Below are 24,851 nucleotides of genomic sequence, written 5' to 3' on the forward strand. Positions count from 1 at the left end.
AACAGTACCATGGTCAATCAAAGGGTACCATGGTGATTCAAACGGTACCATGGTGAATTAAAGGGCACCATGATGACTCAAACGGTACCACGATGAATCAAGGGGCACCATGCCATGGTCAATCAAAGGGTGTGTATACATATATATACAGTCATGGCCAAAACAATATTGGCACCCTTGCACTTTTTTCAAATAACTCACAATTTTCTCGAAAAATAAGTTGAAATTGACGAAAGTATTTGGTCTCCACAATTCTTTATTTCATTGTTAATATTACAGAATCTTTGTTTTTGATTCAGAACTTAATATCTCCTTTTAAATCAGAAAATAAAAACGAATGTCATTGACAAAATTATTCACACCAGAGACTTAATATTTGGTAGCGGCGTTTGGTCAAAATAACTGCAGTCAAGCGCTTCCTATAGACATAAATGAGCTTCCAACACCTCAATACTGGCAGTATGTCCCACTCTTCTTGTGCAACCTGCTCCAGTTCTCCCAGATTTGAAGAGTGACTTATCACAACTGCTGTTTTCAGATCTCCCCACAGGTGTTCAATGGGATTTAGATCTGGACTCATTGCTGGCCACTTCAGAACAGTCCAGCGTTTTGTCTTGAACCATTCCTGGGTGTTTTTTGAAGTGTTTTGGGGTCATTGTATTGTTGTCCACCCATGACCTTCGACGGAGACCCAGCTTTCTGACACTGGGTTGAACATTGCGCTCCAAAATGCCTTGGGGTAATCTCCTGATTTCATGATGCCATGCACACATTCAAGGTACCCAGTGCCAGAGGCAGCACAACAACCCCAAAACATCACTGAACCTCCTCCATGTTTGATTGCAGGGAAGGTGTTCTTTTCTTTGAAGGCTTCATTTTGTTTTCTGTAAACATAGAGATGATGTGCTTTACCAAAACGGTATAATTTGGTCTCATCTGTCCACAGGACATTCTCCTAGAAGGATTTTGGCTTGTTCAGGTGTGTTTTGGAAAACTCCAGTCGAGCTTTCTTATGTCTCTCTCTCAGCAGTGCGGTCCTCCTGGGTCTCCTACCATAGAACCCTCTTTTATCGAGTTGGTGACGGATGGTGCGAGTTGAAACTGCTCATTCATTAAAAACACCTCACCACCAAGTACTTCAAAACACCTCACCACCACGTACTTCAAAACACCTCACCACCACGTACTTCAACACACCTCACCACCACAAAATTCAAAACACCTCACCACCACGTACTTCAAAATACATCACCAACCACGAAATTAAAGACACCTCAGCACCACGTACTTCAAAACAACTCACCACCACGTTATTAAAAACACCACAACCACGGAAACAAAAGTTTGAGGGAGTAGTTCAGTGACAACACAGACACTGCCCACATATGTCGATATGTATAGATAGATGGATCACTGTACATGAGTTGCTGTTTTGTCATGGTTTACACCAATCATAATACAAACAATTATTTTGCACAAATGTATTTGTAATATACGTGATATTACATTTTAGAAACAATTGAAGTTGAAAATTTAAGTTTAAAAAAAAATTAAAAATTTGAAGAAAATACCCTTAGGACATACACACGGGAGAGATAGGTGCATACCAGAAGTTTGGTACGATTTCACAAAAATTTGAGGGAGTAGTTCAGTAACAACACAACACAACACAAGACAGACACTGCACAGATATATATATATACAGTATATACAGTGCATTCAAAAAGTATTCAGACCCCTTCACTTTTTTCACATTTTGTTATGTTTCAGCCTTATGCTGAAATCGTTTAAATTCATTTTTCCCTCATCAAACTACACTCAATACCCCATAATGACAAAGAGAAAACAGCATTTTAGAAAGTTTTGCAAATTTATTAAAAAGAAAAAACTGAATTATCACATTGACATAAGTATTCATACCCTTTGCTATGACACTTGAAATTTAGCTCAGGTGCCTCCCATTTCTCTTGATCATCTTTGAGATGTTTCTACACCTTGATTGGAGTCCACCTGTGTCCATTCAATTGATTAGACATGATTTGGAAAGGCACACACCTGTCTGCATAAGGTCTCACAGCTGACAATGCATATCAGAGCAAAAGCCAAGCCATGAGGTCGAAGGAACTGCCTGCAGAGCTCAGAGACAGGATTGTGTCGAGGCACAGATTTGGGGAAGCCTACAAAAAAATATCTGCTGCATTGAAGGTTCCCAAGAGCACAGTGGCCTCCATAATTCTTAAATGGAAGAAGTTCTGAACAACCAGGACTCTTCCTCGAGCTGGCCGCCCAGCCAAACTGAGCAATCGGGGGAGAAGGGCCTTGGTAAGAGAGTGACCAAGAACCCGATGGTCACTCTGGCTGAGCTCCAGAGATCCTGTGTGGAGATGGGAGAAACTTCCAGAAGGACAACCATCACTGCAACACTCCACCGATCTGGGCTTTATGACAGAGTGGCCAGACGGAAGCCTCTTCTCAGTGAAAGACACATGAAACCTCAATCGAAAGAAAGGACTAAAGCGATCGGATGAGAATGAAACCAAAGAATAAGGAGGAACAGGTATTTATTAATTATTTACACAAAACCAAAGAAAGAGAAACGAAAGTAATTTACAGAAGAGAAAGCAGATACACAGGGCAAGTCTTAAACAGTCTTAATTATGGAACCCCAGACAACACAAAGGACAGACCACGAACTTACACGACAAAGGGGAATTGCAGGCAGGAATCACTGGAGGAGGGAGAAGGGTCCGTGCGGGACAGCAGGGCTGGCAGGTTCGGCAGGGTACAGCAAGGAGGTCCGCTCCAGCTCCACGCTGGAAGCGAGCAGCCGGCGATTCCACGTATTCGGTTTCACACGGCAGGGCTTTTCTGAAGCAGCTCGTCTCTCATGCCTTCTCACCGGCCCTCGTACTTGTTCGTCCCACTCACTCAACTCTCTTCGGACCCTCTCACTCCAACTCCCTCACTCAACTCCAACTCTCCACCGACTCTGCACCGACTCTCCTTCTCACCGACTCCCTTTCTCACCGACTCTCTCGAAGCAGTCCCTTCCAGTCGCTTTTATTACTCGTCGCCGTATCAAGCCGCGGGCTGCGAGGGCACGCCTACCGGTTCGCTCACCGCGGTGCTGGTTGGTGGTTAGGGCTGGCTGAATCCACCTCCGATGACGACGACGTGCCACGCCCGTGATCTGGCGGCTCCTCCCCCATTCTTCTCCGAGATGGAGCACATGGGCAATGGCGTCTGGGGCAAGCGTGAGGCGATTGCGGCTGGCAGAGGCGCATACCACAACTGGGAGAGGGAGAGCAAATGGACCGAATGGGGCCTATCTTATTTGATTAATGCAACGTAGAGTCAAACTATTGGAAACACAGCCTTACCTGAAAAACATAATAATGAAATAACTACGAAGAGGGCTTATGGTTCGCTACGTGTTGTTCATGGACTAACTAGGGGATGACCTTTGATCTTAACAATGAAATGGAGGTATTTACAAAGATAATTATTTACAAAGGGTATATTTACAACAATTTACAAGTGCAGGGTTCTCAAAACCCCAACAATATATATATATATATATATATATATATATATATATATATATATATATATACATATATATATATACGTAGTGTGTTCAAAAAGTATCCGACCTTTATTTTTCGTGCGTAAAAAAAAAGAAGCTAGGGAGGCGTTGATTGGTGCACATATGTAGGCGATCCTAATGCGCACGCGTGAATTTTTTTCCCACCTGCAGAAGCTGTCATTCGACGGCAGACCGCCGATGAGTGAGGACATGTAAGTGAGTGCCGTCGGATTTTCGTTTTTGACAAAATGACGGAAAAACTTGAACAACGCTACTGCATCAAATTTTGTGTTTCATCAAACTTGCATCAAAACTGCAACTTGGTTTCTGGGTCGTACCCATAAACCCAGGACTCATCGCCAGTGATCACTGTGTTGAGGAAGCTGGGATCGCTGTTCACAGTCTCCAGCATGTCCTGTGCGATCTCCAAACGGAGTTGCTTCTGCTCAATCGTTAGCAGCTTTGGTACGAACTTCGCTGAGATTCTCCTGAAGCCCAAATCCTCCTTCATAATGGAATGAACGGTGTTGAATCTTGCGGATCGTTTCCACTTGGGAATCGCCAAGCTTTACACAAAATTTGATGCAGTAGCGTTGTTCAAGTTTTTCCGTCATTTTGTCAAAAACGAAAATCCGACGGCGCTCACTTACATGTCCTCACTCATCGGCGGTCTGCCATCAAATGACAGCTTCTGCAGGTGGGAAAAAATTCACGCGTGCGCATGAGGATCGCCTACATACGTGCACCAATCAACGCCTTCCTAGCTTCTTTTTTTTTACGCATGAAAAATAAAGGTCGGATACTTTTTGAACACAGTAGTATTGTTGCAGTTCTCTCGCCGGCCTTCTTCCCCTTATCAACGGGGGGATTAATCCCCTTGTCTTTACTGGGCCTGGCGGAACCGGGGCTTGCAACGTCCCTTCCGGACAGCGCAAAATAGGGTTTCGGGACCAAATTCTCGCTCGTACCTAAGTACTCGCGCTGCCCTGGAAGCGAGGAAACAAGCCACGCACGAACCACGTGTGGTTGGAACACGCCGAGCGGTTTGCGTTCACGTGATCCGCGCAGTTATAATTAATGGGCCCCGATTGAAGCGATCTTATTCGTGCCACGCTTAGTCAATGATGAAACCACAAAGACGATCGAATCAAGAAGAAAGAACAGATTGGTTTAATTACTATTACACGCATATGCAGCTCAAGGACGAAGAGACACAGAGCAAGCTTAGATAGTCTTAGTTATCCCAGGGACAACGGGCCCGTCTCACACTCACACGGGGTATTGCAGAACGGCAGGTGTTCCCCAGCGCGTCCAAGGATGGTCCTCGTCCAGCTCTCCATGGTCCCCGGCATGTCCCGCGAAGATGGAGGTAGGCAAAGGCAGGGAATCGTAGCGTGTCGCTCGAACAAAGGGATAATATCGGGGCGAAGGGTAGAGAGGACTTTTATGGCAAAGGGAGGGACGGCTTTTACGGCAAAGGGCGGTTACTCAGCCTCATACACTCGCTTGGCTGAAAATACGCAAGTTCGTTATAAACGCGCCTGGCTGCGCCCGCGTATATTCAACGACCAACTCCTCTTCTTCAATGCCTTGGTGTTGGTTAGCGCGTGCGTTCTCATGCGATGGTCAAGTTCATCAAGCGGTACAATGCGAGTTCTCTCATCAAGTCCCCTCTCTGCAAGTCCTGTGACGGAAGTCCTGTCGAGGGCTTTCGCGCAGAGGGCTTTATAGATACGCCCCTCAAACCCCCTGGAACTCACCAGACTTTTTCACCACGCCCTCTGACGCAACGCCGACGCCACCACCCTCGAGCTCTGATTGGCGGCTTGCGCTTACCCTCAGCTCCTGACGCCGCTCCACCCTCAATGCCACCCCCACCTTCTTAGGCCTACCTCGTGTTAACTCGACTAATGAACAACCAATGGGTAGCAAAATGGATTGCGCCTACAGAGGTAGAATGGTTTGCAGAACTAGGGCCTATTCTCCTGTCTTTACACAACGCAGAACTAACAGAGGAAATGGCCTATTCTCACATATACTAAGACATAACTATACTACAAATGGGCCTACATGTTGCTCGTGTGACTAACTATGAGGGGCAAACCTTTAACATTTATTGACCTCACTGTACACATCTCAAAACTGTAACAATATATATATATATATATATATATATATATATATATATATATATATATATATATATATATATATATATATATATATATATATATATATATATATATATACACTACCGGTCAAACGTTTTAGAATACCTCAATTTTTCCAGTTTTTATTGAAGTTTACGCAGTTTAATGTCTCAATGTTCTCTGAAATTAAGCACAGAACAAATAAACAATTGGAGATAAAAAAGAAATCATAGAATCATTTTTTTAACAAAATTTAATTTAAACTTTTGACTTAGCAAAGTAGCCACCTTTGCAGATATAACCACCGAACACACTTGTGTCATTCTTTCTACAATGGAAATCAAATATTGTTCGGGAAATTCTTCCCAACACTGTTGCAGAAGTTCCCACAAATGTGTTGCACTTGGAGGTTGCTTTGCTTTCACCCTTCTGTCCAGTTCATCCCAAACCAGCTCGACGGGGTTAAGTCTGGAGACTGTGCTGGCCATTCCATGATTTGAAGCCTACCGTCTTGTTCTTTTCCTCGAAGGTAGTTTTGACATATCCGGGAGGTGTGTTTAGGGTCATTACCTTGCTGTAGGATGAACCCCTGACCAACTAGGTGTATACTAGAGAGTATTGCATGGCGCTGCAAAATGCTGTGGTAGCCCTTTTGGTTCAGGGTGCCAGTCACTCTGTGCAAGTCGCCGACTCTGGATCCAGCAAAAGAGCCCCAGACCATCACGCTTCCTCCTCCATGTTTGACAGTTGATGTCGCACACTGAGGAACCATCCTTTCGCCTACTTGACGGCGTACAAAAACCCTGCGTGATGAACCAAAGATTTCAAATTTTGATTCATCGGTCCATAAGACCTTCTTCCAGTCTTCAGTAGTCCACTGGCGGTGCTTCATGGCCCAGGCAAGCCTCTTTTTCTTATTTTGCCATCTTAGCAATGGCTTTCTTACTGCCACTCGACCTGTCAAACCTGCAGCTCGAAGTCTTCTCTTCACAGTTGAAACTGAGACTTGCTTACTTCGACCAGTGTTAAGCTGTGCTTGAAGCTGTTCTCCTGTGAGCCGCCTATCACGCAAGCTATTGACTCTCAGAAACTTGTCTTCTGATTCTGTTGTGGCTTTGGGTCTGCCAGACCTCTTCCTGTCAGAGTTTCCTCCAGTTTCCAATATACTACTTCCTGCAGTGCAATATTGTCCAAATAATGCTTCAGAGGGTGTTATAACAGTCTGTTCCAATTTACATCATCAAGTAATCAGGTTTGTAATCAAGTATTCAGCAGAGGTTGGGACACCTGTAGGAATTGTTTGCATCAACTTTCAAGGCTTAATTTACTTATATTGCTGCAGAACAGCTGAAAGTTGTTAACCCTGTGAACCCTGTGTTAACCCTGTGTCTCCTAGCAACTGCAGACCAATCAGCCTTCTCCCAATTATCAGCAAAGTCATGGAATCCATCATTGCTTCAGATATGAAATCTTTCCTCTTCTCCAATGGCTTGATCTCTGATCATCAATTTGGTTTCAGACCTGGTCACTCTACTCTGGACATGCTGCTTCTGCTTTCTCAACAATGGACGGAGGTCCTCAATGCCAAACAGGAAATTAGAGCTGTCTCCCTTGACATATCACGTGCCTTCGATACGGTCTGGCACCCCGCTCTGCTCACCAAATCTCCTCCTTTGGTATCCATGGAAATCTCCACGCATGGCTGGCGGACTTCCTCTCTAGTCGTAGTCAACGTGTAGCCCTGAATGGGTTTCTCTCATCTCCTCTTCCGGTTCAGGCTGGAGTTCCCCAAGGCAGTGTTCTGGGCCCTGTGCTTTTTCTGGTCTTCATCATTGTTCTCTCCGACTCTCTGGAAAATCCTCTCTATCTCTTTGCTAATGACTCCACTCTCTACCGCTCCATTCCTCATCCCTCAGATCGGCAGTCTGCAGCCTCCTCACTCTCTGCAGACCTGGACAAAATCACAGACTGGGCAAACAAGTGGAACATGTCTTTCAATCCTGACAAATCTCACACTCTTACGATGTCTCTCCGAAAAGACCGACTGGACAACCCTCCCATCCACTTTCTGAATAATCCTCTCCAAGAAGTTCTGTCACTCAAGCTTTTGGGTCTCACTATCTGCCATGATCTTTCCTGGGAAAACGACATTTCAAATCTGGCCTCCAAAGTCAGTCGCCGACTGGGCATCCTCCGTCGTGCGAAGTCCTTCCTTGGCACACCTGAGCTCCTCACCACATACAAGGCTTTCATCCGCAGCTCAATGGAATACTGCTCTCCCCTCTGGGCTGGTGCTCCTGCCTCACACCTAGCTCGTCTTCATGCTGTTGAAACCAAAGCGTTCAGAATCATTGGAATCTCCTGTGATGAAGCTAACTCCATGGGCCTTTCACTCACTCACCGCAGGCAGGTTGGTGGTTTTTCCATCTTCTACCGAGTCCTCTCCGGCCTTGCCCCCCCCAGCTCTCTCTGGGCTGTGTCCCCCAAATATTCCGACAGATCGCACAAGATCTGCCTGCAACCCTCTTATGGTTAAACTGCCAAAATCAAGACTCTCTGCTCACCTTCACTCCTCTTTTCTCCCACCTCTGGAACAAACTCCCTCACTCTCTTCAATCCCACTCTACCCTCCAGGTCTTTAAAACAGCTGTTTGGTCTTTAATACACCGCCATCTCTTATCTTCCCCCATCCAAAACCTTGATCTTTTCTACCCCCACTAATTTCACCCCAAATCCACTTTTTTGAAATACCATCTTCTGTCCTGGAAGTCCTTGGTGTCCTTGTGTTTTATACTTCTCCCAGCCCCCCCCCCCACCCCCCGCCCCCTTCCCACGCCTAATCCCCCCAAGCCCTCTCCCTCCCACACACCTCCCTGCTCTCAAATGTTATGTTTATGTGCTTCCCCTTCTCTCCCCATCTTGTCTTCCGCTCCCTCTTTTTATATATTTTGTTTGTCTGGTTGATTTTGTTTGTGAAATAAATGTTAGCTCTTTCACGAGCCTCGATTCAGTATACAAAAAAAAAAAAAACCCATTACTTGTTCCCTGAGGAAGGCCTTTTTTAACAATATAACTGTGCAATTTACATTATTTTCACGTTTTTGCTAACCTAAACTTTTTTTTTTATCCTCGAGCAGTGTACTGCTTACCTTTGTACCATTTCAGGTTATTCACTGGACATTAAACTGCGTAAATTTCAATTAAAACTGAAAAAATTGAGGTGTTCTAAAACTTTGGACAGGTCGTGTGTGTGTGTGTGTATATGTATGTGTGTATATGTATGTGTGTATATGTATGTGTGTATATGTATGTGTGTATATGTATGTGTGTATATGTATGTGTGTATATATATATATATATATATATAAAAATATACATATATATATATTATATATGTACTGTATATAATGAGCCCCCACTACTCCTTTCCCAAACCTCCTATTTCCCCCTCTATCAACAAAACCCCTACCAAGAGCCCAACGCCTGCAATCCTGTTATCATCGGTAGAAAGCCGATATAGCCTTTTCCCATAAACAGCAGCAATCTTCAAAGGGACGAGGTTCGAACCCCAAACTACAGAAACCCCCTTGAGGGAGCATGGGTGGAGGTAACAGACGGTTGTGCGGGGGCTGAAAGAAGCCCCAAGCTCCAGAGGATATAGGATGTCGTGGAATGACGACCCAGGGGATGGGAATTGGAGCAGAGTTTGGAGTTTAAAGTTTGAAGTTTTGGAATGAGTTTTGGCGTGCTGCCCTGCGTGCGGGCCAGGCGTGCCGGCTGTTACACACTACACAGATGTCTAAAGGCCGCTACGACTAGGCCCAGAAGCCCGCCCACTTGGATGACCATACTCCCAATGTCAAGGTCAACGTGAAGGTGTTCGTGATGCCGAGCTCTCCCGTAATGCTGTTAGCCATATTGAAACAAGACCGTTTGCCTGTTTGTTTGGTAGCTCTTGAAGGACACCAAGGTAAAACAAGACCTTGAAGGCCAGCTTAGAGACGAGGTCAGCATAGGGCAGTTCTCCGCAGTTTGTGCTGTCAGGAAGTTGAGCAAACTGGATTTCTGCCAATGAGAGGTTGCACAAGTGAATACGAGGGCTTTCAGAACAGTCTGTATAGAGACAAGACAAGAGTGTGATTTTCCAGCAATTAATGCCATATGTCAGACAATTGACTAGATTGTTGTGAGTCCCAGATCAACAAACATGAATGAAGATCTGTCCAGCAGAAACTGGAGTCATTTGCAAAGTGGTTCAGGAGAATTTTCAGAAAAGAGGATAGTAATTGTTAAAATGAGTGAAGGGATGTGTCACAGGATGCTATCTTAGGGTATTAACCTCTACAGGTGGTGCAGGAGAGCGGGAGAGAGACGAAGAGAGGGAGAGAGAAGGGGAGAGAGAGAACAAGAGATGAAGAGAGAGGGAGAGAGGGAGGAGGAGATTGAGAGAGAAGGGGAGAGAGAGGACAAGAGAGAGAGAGAAAGAGAGAGAGTATGGGGAAAAAGGGAAAGAGGGAGGAAGAGAGGGAGAGAGAAGAGGAGAGAGAAGACAAGAGAGGGAGAGAGAGAGGGGGGAGGGGGGAAAAGAGGGAGAGAGGGAGGAAGAGATTGAGAGAGAAGGGGAGAGAGAGGACATGAGATTAAAAAAAAAAATTGTATACAGAATCGAGGCTCGTGTAAGAGCGATCACATTGAACATGAAAACATGCACAGACACATACAACATACAATGAAGGGAGCGGGAGACAAGAGGGGGAGAGAGAGAAGCACACAAGCACAACAACAGTAGAGAACAGGGATGCTGGTAGATCTGTGGAAGGGGGAGGGCTGGGGGAGGAGGGAGAAGGGGGGGGGGGATACACGGTATAAAGCAAATGAACACTTCCAGGAATTTCAGGAAAGAAGTTGCATAAATGCAGAACTTTTCACCAACTTTTGATGATTCCATGTTAGCGTTTGCATGCGGATGCGTTATTCAGGGTTAGAACTACACACAATCGTTGGGGGATCAGTGGGTACTTTTGACACATTTCATCGGTTATAAAAGCTGCAGCTGTGCAGGGGCAGGTGCAGCAGAGTCCGGGATGGTGTAAAGGAGTGCAGGAGCGTGCCAGGCAAAGAGTGGGGCACGTGCCAGCAAACAGCTGCACCATGTCGAGTACAGCAAGGCCATGTGACTCTCACAAAACCTTCAACTTAATCCTTATCCCTATTTGCTTTAGTCTCCCTACACAATCCTCACCGTACTCTGTCTCCTCATCTCACCATCTTTACATCGACGTCGTCATATCTCACCCTCGCTATCCCTCCTTCAACCTCGCTCTTTTGGTGCGTCTCTTCTACACTCCGGTCACCCGCATCTCCAGGCCTCTCACTGTACACCCCAGGGAGGGCAGACACGCTCTTCACAGCTCTCGGCATTCCAATTAGGCACACAATCACTAACACAAAATCCTACACGGGCTTCAACACTATCGCTTGTGTGCAGGGATAAAAGAGGTGGAGGGGAGGGCAAAGAGAGGAAGGAGAAAGAGCAGGAGACGGATCTCCAGGGTCCTCCACCATGAACCACCACCCAAAAGTGACGGTGTGAAACGATTTACATGGGTTTGCAAAGCATCACGTAATCAATCTTTTCCGAGCTGGTCCCTGCCTGCATGAGTTGTACACCCTCGGCATCATTCCTCGATTTTATAGGTTTTTATAGGAGATCAGACAAGCAATGAACACGTGAATCACGGGTGTTTCTCGGATCCCTGGAGGGACAACATTTTGATTCATTTTCATTTGGCTCCAACTTATGCACATGTTAACCCGTTAACTCATGCCCCATCCATTGCCCGCTTTAACGGAAGCACTTTGTCATACACTTTGGAACCCTTATCATCGATACGCTCGAAGGATTGGTGCAAAATAAACCACAACTTTCAGTCATTTATCCCACTCCTAAGACCAAAATGTGCTTCCGGAAAATTCGCACAGAAAATCACAAAAACAAACGACTCCCTGCACACCAAAAGATCCCACCTGCCATTTTCAGTCCGAGACTTGTTTACTTCTACTTCTCCTTGGTTTCATGTACACAATAATCCCCTCCTGTGTTTGTCCAATCCTGCGCTATTTCCTCTGCTCATTTGGAGTAATCAAATGCATTCACTATTTCATTCAATTGTTTATCTGTTCACTTTTGCAATATTAATTTCTTTCCACAGTGTCATAGGATGATGGAGGAGTCTGTACATTAGGGTGGTCCAAAAATGCAAAAAAATCACTTTTTTATCTGGATTTTGATGCTCTATTGGATTATTGTTAGAAATGGTCTAAATCATTCACCCAAAAAATATTTTGCATCTGAGTCATCTATATGTTGGAACCCATCTGCAGATGGCGCAGACCCATCGGCCGATGGGTCTGACCCGTTTGGCGACCCAACTGTGGATGCACGAGAAATGACAATGCAGACCCATCGGCCGATGGGTCTGCGCCATCTGCAGATGTGTTGTTCACCTTGAAGGAATGTGTATGCATCAATGGTGGATGAGTTAACCTAACCCTAACCCTAACCCTAACCTAACCCTAACAACCCTAACCCTGGAGATCTCGCGAGATCACGGCGAGGTCACGTCTTTTCGAAGCTGCTCCATGCGCTCACGCTTTCGAAGCTAAGTGATATTTCTCAATTGTGTTTTTGTCGAGACTGTATCTATCTTTCGGTGAATGTACCTATAGCGTATCTTTTGGAAAATTTTCGGTGCTAATTTTTCGTTCATGTATACACAATCGTCGCTTAATGGTATCGAGTATTCTGCGGCCTAGTACTCGTAGGCTTAGACTACCGTACCGTCTCCGACCTTGTGGTTTGTTTTTCTCTCAGCGATTCGTGGAATGCGCTGAAATTATTTTCGTTCTCTGTTTCGTCCCAGTCGTTCACCCCGTACCTCCTTGTGTAATATCTGTACTCACAAAAAAAAAAAAAAAAAAAAAAAAAAAAAAAACATTTCCTTCCCTGGTCTTATTCGTTTATTTGTTGTTCTTCTTGTTCGTTCGTTCTTCGTTCGCGATCACGCGGTTAGAAATGTATAATCTCTCCCCTGAACAACTATTTTGTCTCATATATTATAACACCCTTTTCTTCTTTTCCTACAAAAGGATGCTTTCGTCTTGCTCACCAAATCTATTCATTCCAAAAAATATATACCATCTCTTACAGTTCCTCCTTTCTAAATTCCCTAAACTATCCAGAACTCCACCCCTCCTCCAGTGTCCTCAAACGTATTTTTGACTCGAAGGTCTCAAACTCATTTTGCAAAAAATGTTCGTTTCCCATGAATCGTACACTTTTCAAAATCCAATCTCACCCCTCCCCTCCAAATCCTCCCCATCACCCCTCCCCTCCAAATCTTCCCCATCACCCATCCCTTTCAAATCTCCCCCCTTGCCCCTTCCCTCCCCTCCCTCCTAAACTCCTCCCACACCCCTCCCCTCCGAGACTCTCCCTCGCTCCTCCCCTCCTAGACTCCCCTCTCACCCCTCCTCCTCAAAGCATCCTCCCCGCTTCTTCCTCCTTCCAACTTTCACCTTCATCTCCCCAAACCTTCTGCCTTGCTCTTCCCCCTCCTCAAATAACACCTCACTGTGCCTCACCCAATCTCCATCAAACCTTTTGTCCGCCCCATTCTTCCCTTTCTCCAAGCTATTCTGAAATCTCTGACACACCTTCAACAGTTCTCCCTACCTCTTCCTCCTCTTCCACATCTTACCCTACCCCTCCCCCCCCCTGTTCTGGACCCGATGCTCCCCCTTCCTCTTCATTAACGGTATGGACCTCAAACATCCGGGGCCTTCGCTCAAACTTGACTGACCTCTCCATACAGGTTGCTTCTGACAAACCAGATGTGATCTGCTTAACAGAAACTTTCCTCCTTCATGATGTCTCTGATGCCTTGGTATCTCTCCCAGGTTACTCCCTCCTCCGGTATGATAGACCTGAGCCTCGTCCTGGAGGTGGGGTTGCTATCTTTATAAAAAACTCTCTTCCTCACTCGCCCTCCACTGCCCTCTCTCCACCTCACCCCCAGGAATACCTTTGGCTACGGCTTCCCCTTCGCTCCCACCTTTTGTTCATATGTGTGTTGTACCGTCCACCAATCAGCGATGACTCCATCTACATCTCACTGTCTGATAATATGGACCAACTTCTATCTACCCATCCCAACTCTCTCTTCCTCATATGTGGTGATTTCAATTGTCACCATGCCAGTTGGCTGGGTGTGGGTACCTCTCTCACCAGCCATGGCTCTTCAGCAAAGGACTTCTGCGACTCACTGGGACTGACACAATCTGTCAATTTCCCGACCCGGATCTCAGTCAACGGAGCATCTTCTCTTCTGGATTTGGTTATGACAAACTTCCCTGAAAATGTCTGCTGCTCTTCTTCTGCTCCAATCGGCTCATCTGATCATGTGCTTGTCAAAGTGGACATCTCTCTGACCATTCTCAGAGAGCCTCCTCAGCGTCGACGAGTCTGGCATTTCACTCAGGCCAACTGGCACGGTCTTCAAGCAGCCATCAATCATCTGGACTGGTCTCCCATCTCTACCGCCTCTGACATCAACTCATCCTGGGAATTCTTTCAAAGTAAATTGCTCTCTCTCATGCACAGATTTATACCATCTCGTCTTCAGTTGTCATACCCTTCCTCCCGTCCATGGTACACGGAATCTTGTGGTGAGGCTGTTGCCCTGAAACAACTTGCTTTCGTCTCCTGGAAAGCAAATCCAACGGAAGGAAATCTCATTTCCTTTCACAAAGCCCGAAACAAGTGTGTGTCCACCCTCAGGAGAGCCAGGAAACAATATCTCACCATTCTCAAGACCGAACTCTCTTATCTGTCTCCCTCTTCCAAATCCTGGTGGCATCTGGTCAAATCTGTTTCTGATGTTTGTTCCCCCTCCATCCCCTCCCTCACCTCAAACGGCTTAACGGCTGACTCCGCACGTGAAAAAGCTGAATGCCTCAACTCTGTGTTTGCCTCTAAATCTTGTGTCCCAAACCCATCCCTCTCTGTACCCACCGTATCCAGTCGTACCCAGCTGCTCCTGGACTTTGTGTCCTTTCCTCCTGACAAGGTGGAAAAGTTTCTGTCAACCCTCGACTCTGATTCTGCAACTGGTCCTGACGGCATCAGCCCACGGGTCCTAAAATCATGTTCTTCTGCTCTTTCACTCCCTCTTTCTGTTCTCTTCACCCTCTCTTTTGCTCAAGGTCATCTGCCATCTGCTTGGAAATCAGCCAACATCACCGCTTTGCACAAAAAAGGTGCAAAAACAGATCCCAGCAACTACAGACCAATCAGCCTTCTCCAAATTATCAGCAAAGTCATGGAATCCATCATTGCTTCAGATATTAAATCTTTCCTCTTCTCCAATGGCTTGATCTCTGATCATCAATTTGGTTTCAGACCTGGTCACTCTACTCTGGACATGCTGCTTCTGCTTTCTCAACAATGGATGGAGGTCCTCAACGCCAAACAGGAAATTAGAGCTGTCTCCCTTGACATTTCACGTGCCTTCGATATGGTCTGGCACCCTGCTCTGCTCTCCAAACTCTCCTCCTTTGGTATCCATGGAAATCTCCACGCATGGCTGGCGGACTTCCTCTCTGGTCGTAGTCAACGTGTGTCCCTGAATGGGTTTCTCTCATCTCCTCTTCCTGTTCAGGCTGGAGTTCCCCAAGGTAGTGTTCTGGGCCCTGTGCTTTTTCTGGTCTTCATCAATGATCTCTCTGACTCTCTTGAAAATCCTCTCTATCTCTTTGCTGACGACTCTACTCTCTGTCGCTCCATTCCTCATCCCTCAGATCGGCAGTCTGCAGCCTCCTCACTCTCTGCAGACCTGGACAAAATCACAGACTGGACAAACAAGTGGAACATGTCTTTCAATCCTGACAAATCTCACACTCTTACAATGTCTCTCCGAAAGGACCGACTGGACAACCCTCCCATCTACTTTCTCAACAATCCTCTCCAAGAAGTTCTGTCGCTCAAGCTTTTGGGTCTCACTATCTGCCATGATCTTTCTTGGGAAAACCACATTTCCAAGCTGGCCTCCAAAGCCAGTCGCCGACTGGGCATCCTCCGTCGTGCGAAGTCCTTCCTTGGCACACCTGAGCTCCTCACCACATACAAGGCTTTCATCCGCAGCTCAATGGAATACTGTTCCCCCCTCTGGGCTGGTGCTCCTGCCTCACACCTTGCTCGACTTCACGCTGTTGAGGCCAAAGCTTTCAGAATCATTGGAATCTCCTGTGATGTAGTCAACGCCGAGGGCCTTTCACTCACTCACCGCAGGCAGGTTGGTGGTCTTTCTGTCTTCTACCGACTCCTCTCCGGCCTTGCTCCCCCAGCTCTCTCTGTGCTCTGTCCCCCCAATATTCCTTCAGGTCGCACAAGATCTGCCTGCAACCCTCTTATGGTTAAACTGCCAAAGTCTAGGCTCTCTGCTCACCTTCACTCTTTCATTCCCCTTTTCTCCCGCCTCTGGAACAAACTCCCCCACTCCCTTCAATCCCACTCCTCCCTCCAGGTCTTTAAAACAGCTGTTCACCACCATCTCTTATCGTCCCCCATCGAAAACCTTGATCTTTTCTACCCCCGGTAATTCACCCCAGAGTCCTTGCAGTGTTCATATGTTTTAATCCTCTCCCACCTCCCCCCAAGTCCTCCCGATGTCCCTGCTCTCAAATGTTGTGTTTGTGTCCTTCCCCCTCTTCCCCCTCTCTTTTGTGTCCTTCCCCCTCTCTCCCCATCTTGTCTGCCGCTCCCCTTGTTTTTTGTGTTTTGTGTGTCGGTTTGTCTTTTTGTGTGATTAATGTTAGCTCTTTCACGAGCCTCGATCTTGTATACAAAAAAAAAAAAAAACCCTAACCCTAACCCTAACCCTAACCCTAAAAACCCTAACCCTAACCCTAACAACTAACCCTAACCCTAACCCTAACAACCCTAACTAACACATCCGCATATGGCGCACACCCATCGGCCGATGGGTCTGCATTGTCATTTCTCGTGCATCCACAGATGGGTCGCCAAACGGGTCAGACCCATCGGCCGATGGGACCGATCCACAGATGGGTTCCAACATATAAACTCATACACACTCAACATATAAATTTGTCATTTTGGACAATTTTAATGACTTACAAAGACTTTAGAAATATTTTATTCCTAAATAATGTCATTGATGGTACATACCCCTGTGAAGTCCTCATGGTCGAAACATGAGTCAGACATGTATGAACATGTTTCAAACATGTTTCAAGCATTGTCAAACATGTTTCGACCATGATGATTTCCCACTCACAGGCGCAAGCGCATGCAAAAAGTCATGAACCACAAAATGGCTTAGTACAATAGTGCATGTACTTTTTCCACCTAGGTTGCTATTGGATTGTTCTCATTTAGCCAAATTTGGTGAAAAACGCCATATTTCAATTGAAGTGTGTATGAGTTTCTAGATGGAATTGAGCGAAAATATTTGGTGGGTGAATGTTTCAGACCATTTCTAACAATAATCCAGTAGAGCATTAAAATCGGAGAGATCGATGTTTTTTGGACCACCCTACTGTACATGCATTGCATGTAGTACAAGGACATCATGACTCATTCGTGTACTTTTACACGCATTACGTCACATTGGGTATGATGAGGACATTGGATTGGCAACAAAGATGCTTGTAAGTATAAATCCTCCCGAAGGCAGCACCCTCAAGGTTTGGATTTAAAGGTCGTCAAGTCAAAATCAATCAAGTCGTCTCCTGGTGCAAACAAACACAAACACGAGTATTCCATTGCATAAGCACATGTAACCTTGTCGAATGGAATAGTGGTTTGGACAAGGTAGAGGACATTGCTCTCCATCCTTTCTATTGCAATACAAACACATTGTTAAAGACGAGTACAGATACATTCAAAGTACACCGCCCCCATGCCAAAGACATAAATAACATCCTATAGCGCGGTATTGCCGGGGCACCTTCGGTGCCCGGCAATACCGCCATGCAGATCATAGAGACGGTATTGGGAGGGAGAGGTATACAATTAATTGATTGATTAATTGCATAATTAAAATCAATAAATAATGATCATAAAATATTTTCTTAATCAATTGGCCAATAGCATACCTAAACCACCAGTGAGTGCCTCATCCAAAGCTGTAACTTTTTGAAAATTAATTAAATAAGTCATTAATCGAATTTTAAAAATGATTAATTGATTAATCAATAAATAATTAATCGATTAATTGATTAATCAATAAATCAAAAATACCCTTTACAGCCAAATCACTTGGTCATTGTCGTGTCCAAACATTAGCTTCCTAGCACAAATGGTGCCTGAGATATTGCCCAGATGAGAAATAAAATAAATAAATGATTAAAATGAAAATAAATAAATAATAATAATAATCATAAAATAATTAAATGATTAATCAATTGGCTCATAGAACACATAAACCACCACCATTTCATGATATGCGTGGTGTACAATATTTATATTGGAATAAAATCCTATAATCTTTAAATAAATCTATTTATAAAAATTAATACGTAAGTAAATAATCTACATAATAAACACGAGTTGGCTGTGTGTGTCCGCGTTTTATTCAGAAATGGCTGAACAGATCTTCATCAAACTTTCAGAGGTTCATCAGTGAGTGCCTGGGAGTGTTTCAGGCCAAAAAAAAGAAATTGAAAAAAAAGGTTCATTTTTTGGAGTTTTTTTTTTTTTTTTTTTGTTTTTTTTTTTTTTGTATACAAGATCGAGGCTCGTGAAAGAGCGAACATTAATCACACAGAAAGACAAACAGACACACAAAACAAATAACATCGGGAGCGGTAGACAAGATGGGGAGAGAGGGGGAAATTGCCCCCATTCTGTGTGAATTGCCCTCTGACCATCAAACCCAGCACCAAGGCATTATCGCACTATCAACTTCCGTAAGCTAAACGCTCTTTCACCTGCCTCATTCTCATCGACCCTCTCTGAAAAAATGTCCACTTCTCCCTTCGTTGACCTCCACACCCCTTCTGACCTCACTGACTACTACAACCACACTCTCTCCTCCTGCCTTGACCAACTTGCGCCTATAAAAACCAAAACAGTTTCTTTCACCCATTCTGCTCCCTAGTTTACCCCTGAACTCCGCCTGATGAAAACTCGTGCTCGCCAACTTGAAAGACTCCGCAATAAAACAGGTCTCACAGTTCACTCCCAGGCCTACAAGGACCACATACAACACTATAAAGATGCCCTCTCCCGCGCCCGCTCCGCCTACTACTCTCAAATTATCCACTCTGGCTCCGGAAACCCAAAAGCACTCTTCTCTACAATAAACAAACTCCTCAGCCCCCTGAACACCACCACCCAGTCATTCACAATAGACAACTGCATCTCCTTCCTTTCATTCTTCCAACGCAAAATTGAAAACATCTACAACAGCTTGACCACCGCCGCACCCGCTCCCCCTCAAACCACCTGCCCCCCCTTATCCTGCCATCCCCTGTCTCAATTCTCCCCAGTCTCCCCTACTGACCTCTCTGAACTCCTCATCGGAATGAAAACTGCCACCTGCACTCTTGACCCCATCCCCTCCAGCTTTGTCAAGGCCTCCCTTCCTGCTCTCTCTCCACTTATCATTGCAACAATAAACTCCTCCCTGTCTACAGGCATCGTCCCACCATCCCTCAAAATTGCTGCTGTTACCCCCATTCTGAAAAAACCTGGACTAAACCCTGACACCCTAAATAACTTCAGACCCATCTCCAACCTACCCTTTCTGTCAAAGGTTTTGGAACGCGCTGTAGCCACTCAACTCAAACATCACCTCTCTGCCAATAACCTGTATGAAACATTCCAATCCGGATTCCGCTCCAACCACAGTACTGAAACTGCTCTCCTCAAAATCACCAACGACCTTCTCCTCTCCTCTGACGCTGGCAACCTCAACATTCTCATCCTCCTCGACCTCAGCGCCGCCTTTGACACCATCGATCACACCATCCTCCTCACCCGACTTGAAACCACCTTTAACATTACCGGCACTGCCCTCTCTTGGATTAAATCATACCTCTCTGACAGACGTCAGTTCATCTCCATCAATAACTGCAAATCCCCCACTGCTCCCCTCCCCCAAGGTGTCCCCCAAGGTTCAGTTCTTGGCCCCCTCCTCTTCATCCTTTACCTGTCCCCCCTCGGTCACTTAATCCGCCGTCATGGTCTCCAATTCCACTGCTTCGCCGATGACATCCAGCTTTTCATCTCCACCAAGTCCATCTCCACCGCCACCCACTCTATCCTGACAAACTGCATCACTGAAATAAAATCCTGGCTTCAAATCAACTTCCTCAAACTTAACTGTGATAAATCTGAAATAATCATCATTGGCCCAAAAACGCTCACCAAGTCCACCCATAACTTTGCCCTCAACATCGACGGTTTCCCAGTATCCACCTCCCCTCACATCCGGAATCTTGGCATCATCTTTGACCAAACCCTCTCCTTCGACAAATACACTAAACAGATCACAAAGACAGCCTTCTTTCACGTGAAAAACATCGCCCGTCTCCGTCCATCCCTCTCCTCCGTGGCTGCAGAAACCCTCATCCACGCCTTCATCACTTCCCGTCTGGACTACTGCAATAGCCTCCTTTATGGTTCACCCTCAACAATCACCAATAAACTCCAATACATTCAGAACTCCGCTGCCCGTCTACTCACCCATTCCCGGACCCGTGACCACATCACCCCCGTCCTTTACAAGCTTCACTGGCTCCCCATCTCCCAGAGAATCCAGTACAAAATCCTCCTCTTGACCTACAAAGCCCTCCATAACCTGGCCCCATCCTACCTGGCTGACCTCCTCTCCAGACACACTCCCACCCGCAACCTCCGCTCTGCTGGTACCAACCTCCTGACCCCCCCCATCCGGACCAAATTTAGATCCTGGGGGGACAGGGCCTTCTCCATCGCTGCTCCCACCCTCTGGAACTCGCTACCTCACACCATCAGAGACTCCTCCTCACTCACCACATTCAAAACATCACTCAAGACCCACCTGTTCAACACTGCATTCAACATTTAACCCACAGCATCTAACCCCTGACTATCTCCTCTCCTTCTCCCTCCTTTGTGCTTTGAATATTTCCCTATTGATTCTTCTTTTTTTGCAATTGTCTTTATGTTTTGCGATGCATTATGTTTTGCACTCTGTCAAAGCGTCTTTGGGCTTCCTGAAAAGCGCTATATAAAATAAATGCATTATTATTATTATTATTATTCCCAAAGCCTCCGAGTTAAAAGAAAAAATAGAAAAAAATAAATAAATAAATAAATAATAATAATAATAATAATAATAATAATAATAATCGCTCGATAGTGCCGAAGCCTTTTTAAATTAATGACAGTTATATACAAGTACACATTCGCATAAATAAATACAAAACAATCACCAGACATTTGAATACAAATAAATCAAACAATTCCGGAAGTGTACGAAGTTGGTAGTACGGCTTCTTCTTCTTCCTGATCGTCAACACACTTAACTCAGAAACGTGATGAACGCCACATTTACCCACCCGCATATCTATGAACCCCCTTCCCCTCTCCTGCACCACTTCCCCTCTCCTTCCCGCCCTCCCCCCTTCCCCTCCCCCCCTTTCCCCCCCCCTTTTCCTCCCCCTCCCCTCTCCTCCCCCGTCCCCTCCCATGCCCGGCAACGACAGGAATTCTGCTTGTATATATTAAAATTATATTTAATAATAAATAAATAAATAAACAATAAATAATACAATAATAAATCACAATAATAATAATATTATAATCATTCATTGAGCCTGGTGTTGGCTTCGCGGTTTGGGTTCCGGCTTGGGATCCTAGGATCCTGGGTTTGAATCCCGGTCGGTCGCTGAATTAACGCCACGGGGGTTGACTCAGCCCGTCATCCTTCCGAGGTCGGCAAATTGAGTACCAGTTCACTGGTAATTCCCTGTGTGTGGCAAGAGGCGACTAACAGGATTGGCGGCAGGAAGAGCATCCGGCCGTAAAACATTGCTTCAAAAAGGGGACCATGGTGCCCAAAAAAGGCCAACCCCTGCTCTGTGGGGAAAAATGGCCTCTAACGGTGGTTCTTTTAATATAAAAAATATAATATAAAATAAATAATAACAATAAATGAATAATAATATAATAATGTAATAATAATGATAATATAATAATATGATAATATATAATATAAATAATGATATATATAATAATATAACAACATATATAATGATAAAATATTATATATAATAATATAATATGGATACAGTGTGTATATATATATATATATATATATATATATATATATATATATATATATATATATATATATATATATGTATTGTTGTGGATTTGAGAATTGTGTTTTTTTTGTATTGTTGTAAGTGTAATGAATTGTTGTAAATATCACCTTCCGTGTTGTGTGTAAAGGTCAAAGGTCGTCCTCCTTAGTTACGCCATATACATACACGTAGCCAATCATATACCCTCTTAAGTAGTTATCTCCTTATTCTATGTAGTTGAAGGCTCTGTTCCCACTAGTTGACACTGCATTGCACCAGATGACATAAGGTAGCTCCCTTCCATTCCCAAAGCCCCCATTCCCAAAGCCTCTGTTGCCAACTGCATCGGGCAGTTTTCAGCATTTGCCGCCATTGGCCATGTGCTCCGTCCCGGGGAAGAAGGGCGTTGCCCTCCATTCGTCATGAGAAGGTGGAGCCCAGCGAGCCCCCACCAGCCAATCAGGGCTGGTGAGACACCATCACGGGCGTGGCGCGGCTTGATCACGACGCGCCTTATAAAAGTGTGTGGGGAAGGATTGCGAAAAAGGGATGCATCAGAGAGAGAACCCGTCACGCAACGCCCCCCACGAGAGAGAGGAGATACGAGAGATGAGCTTTGAGTCCACCACGCAGCTTTGAATCAACCACGCAGCTTTGGAACCATCGCAGCTTTGAATGACCACAGCTTCGGGGCTTTGACGGCAGTTTCGACGGTGGCCGCGAAGGAACGGCGGGCTGCTGAACGCGCCGATCGAGAAAGGGCGGCGGCTGCTCACTCCCAGCCGACCGTGCTCCGGTTCCAGCTGAACCTGCCTCTCCCCCCAGCCATCCACCTCCTGCCATTCCTGTCATCATCCCCCGTGTAAGTATGCTTGTAGTCTGTCTTTTGTCTTGTCCCTGGGTTTAAGTAAGACTGCAATAGGTAAGCTAATATTTGCACTGTGTCTCCTTGCTTCTTTCTGTCTTTATTTTATTATTCTTCCTCCTTCCTTGGTTTCTTTTTGACTTGTAAATAGTTAGTAATAAATTATATTTGTTCTTCCGACCATGCCTTTCTTTCCTTTACATCCGTTTCGTCTTTGTGATTTCCCAATTGAATACCTGTGGCACGATTTGGGCAACGTTAAGGATCGGGTCAGTCCTTGTTAATAGTTCGTGCCGCAGTTGCTAAACCGCTCGGCAATTAACATCTGTCCGCGGACGCGAACAGGGTTGCGCACCTGCCTTTCTGGAGGTAGCTGTGCAGCGTCAGGGACCACGTCGGCCAGTCATAGACGAGGGGATTAATCCCCCCTCGATAAGGGGAACAGAGGCCGACGTTGGGTTCCGTAACAATTGGTGTCAGGAGCGAGATTCGGACCTGAAGCGCGAATAGCGCGCTCAAATTACGAGTGGCCCAAAATTTTATTTTATAACATCCTAAATTTAAAATCGTGTCATGGATGGTCAAGGCGATCGGGTGCCGGTGGGAGAGTTAGAGGGTTTAGAGTCGACCCAGGACCCCAGGGAAATGTATGTGGGAGCAATGGAAGAGGAGAGCAATGAGGATGTGGTTGTGGGGGTATCAGGTGCGCAGGATGGCACCCCCGCGCACGAGGTTTCAGGCGCACAAAATGGCACCTCGCACGAGTGCGCGGTAGCCGCGCCCGCTGCGCCAATGGGGGTGGTCCAAATGCAGGCCCTCATGGAGCAATTTATGGCACAAATGCAGGCGTCCCTCAACCTGCAGGGGGACAAATCAAGGGCGGAAATCAGAGACGGGTTAAGTAATATGGGAAATAAAATCGAGGGTTTAGACAACAAATTTGAGGGTTTAGACAACAAATTTGAGGGTTTAGACAACAAATTTGAGGGTTTAGACAATAAATTTGAGGGTTTAGACAATAAATTTGAGGGGTTAGACAACGGGATAAAAGGGGTGAAGAATGGGTTAACGGGGCTAGAAGACAGGATGGAAGGCAAATTGCGGGAAATAGGGGAGCAATCCGCCCGGGAAATTCAGCAGATGGGAGATCAGATAGAGCAGGTGAAAATCGGGTTAGAAACTAAATTAGATGCTCAAAGTAATGAAATGGAACAGATGAGGGCGGCATCTACCAAAGAGATGGGAGAAATGGGGGAGGAGATCAGACGAGGTGTGGGCGAGGATGTCTCGAGGGTACGCGAGGAGGTAAAGCGAGGTGAGGAGCGTATGGAGAAAGGGGTGAGAAAGGGGACGGCAAAGTTACAAGGGGGCATAGAGGAGTTGACGCAGGGGGTGGGGCAGCTGACAGTGGGACAAAGGGAGTTGAAGGAACAGGTAAAAAAGAATACGGCTGTGATCAAGGGGTTGAAGGCGACCCAGAAGGAAATAAAGAGGGACGTAGCAGTCATAAAGAAGGAGTGTCAGACGGTACATGAGGGACTGACCACGAGGTTGGACGAGGTGACAGAGGCAGTGGAGATGAAGGACCGGGAGGTGAGGATGCATATAGAAACGGTCAAGGTGGCATTAGAGGAAGAGATCGAGGGGGCGCACCGGGAAATGAAGGAGGTAAAGGAGAAATTAGAGGCAGTGGAAGAGGGGGTGAGTGAAATTAAGAAGAGACGGAGGGAAACTAAGAAGGAGATAAAGGAGGAAGTGATGGAATATGTGCAAGGTCTGTGCTCAAATCGTGATGGTGTGCTCACTAACCAAATAAAGAGTTTGCAGGTGGTGGAGGAGGAACGGAGACGAGGTGCCGAGGTGAGTGGCGATATAC

This window comes from Myxine glutinosa, chromosome 5 (assembly GCF_964187855.1).
Source record: "Myxine glutinosa chromosome 5, kmMyxGlut1.1, whole genome shotgun sequence".
Classification (NCBI taxonomy): domain Eukaryota; kingdom Metazoa; phylum Chordata; class Myxini; order Myxiniformes; family Myxinidae; genus Myxine; species Myxine glutinosa.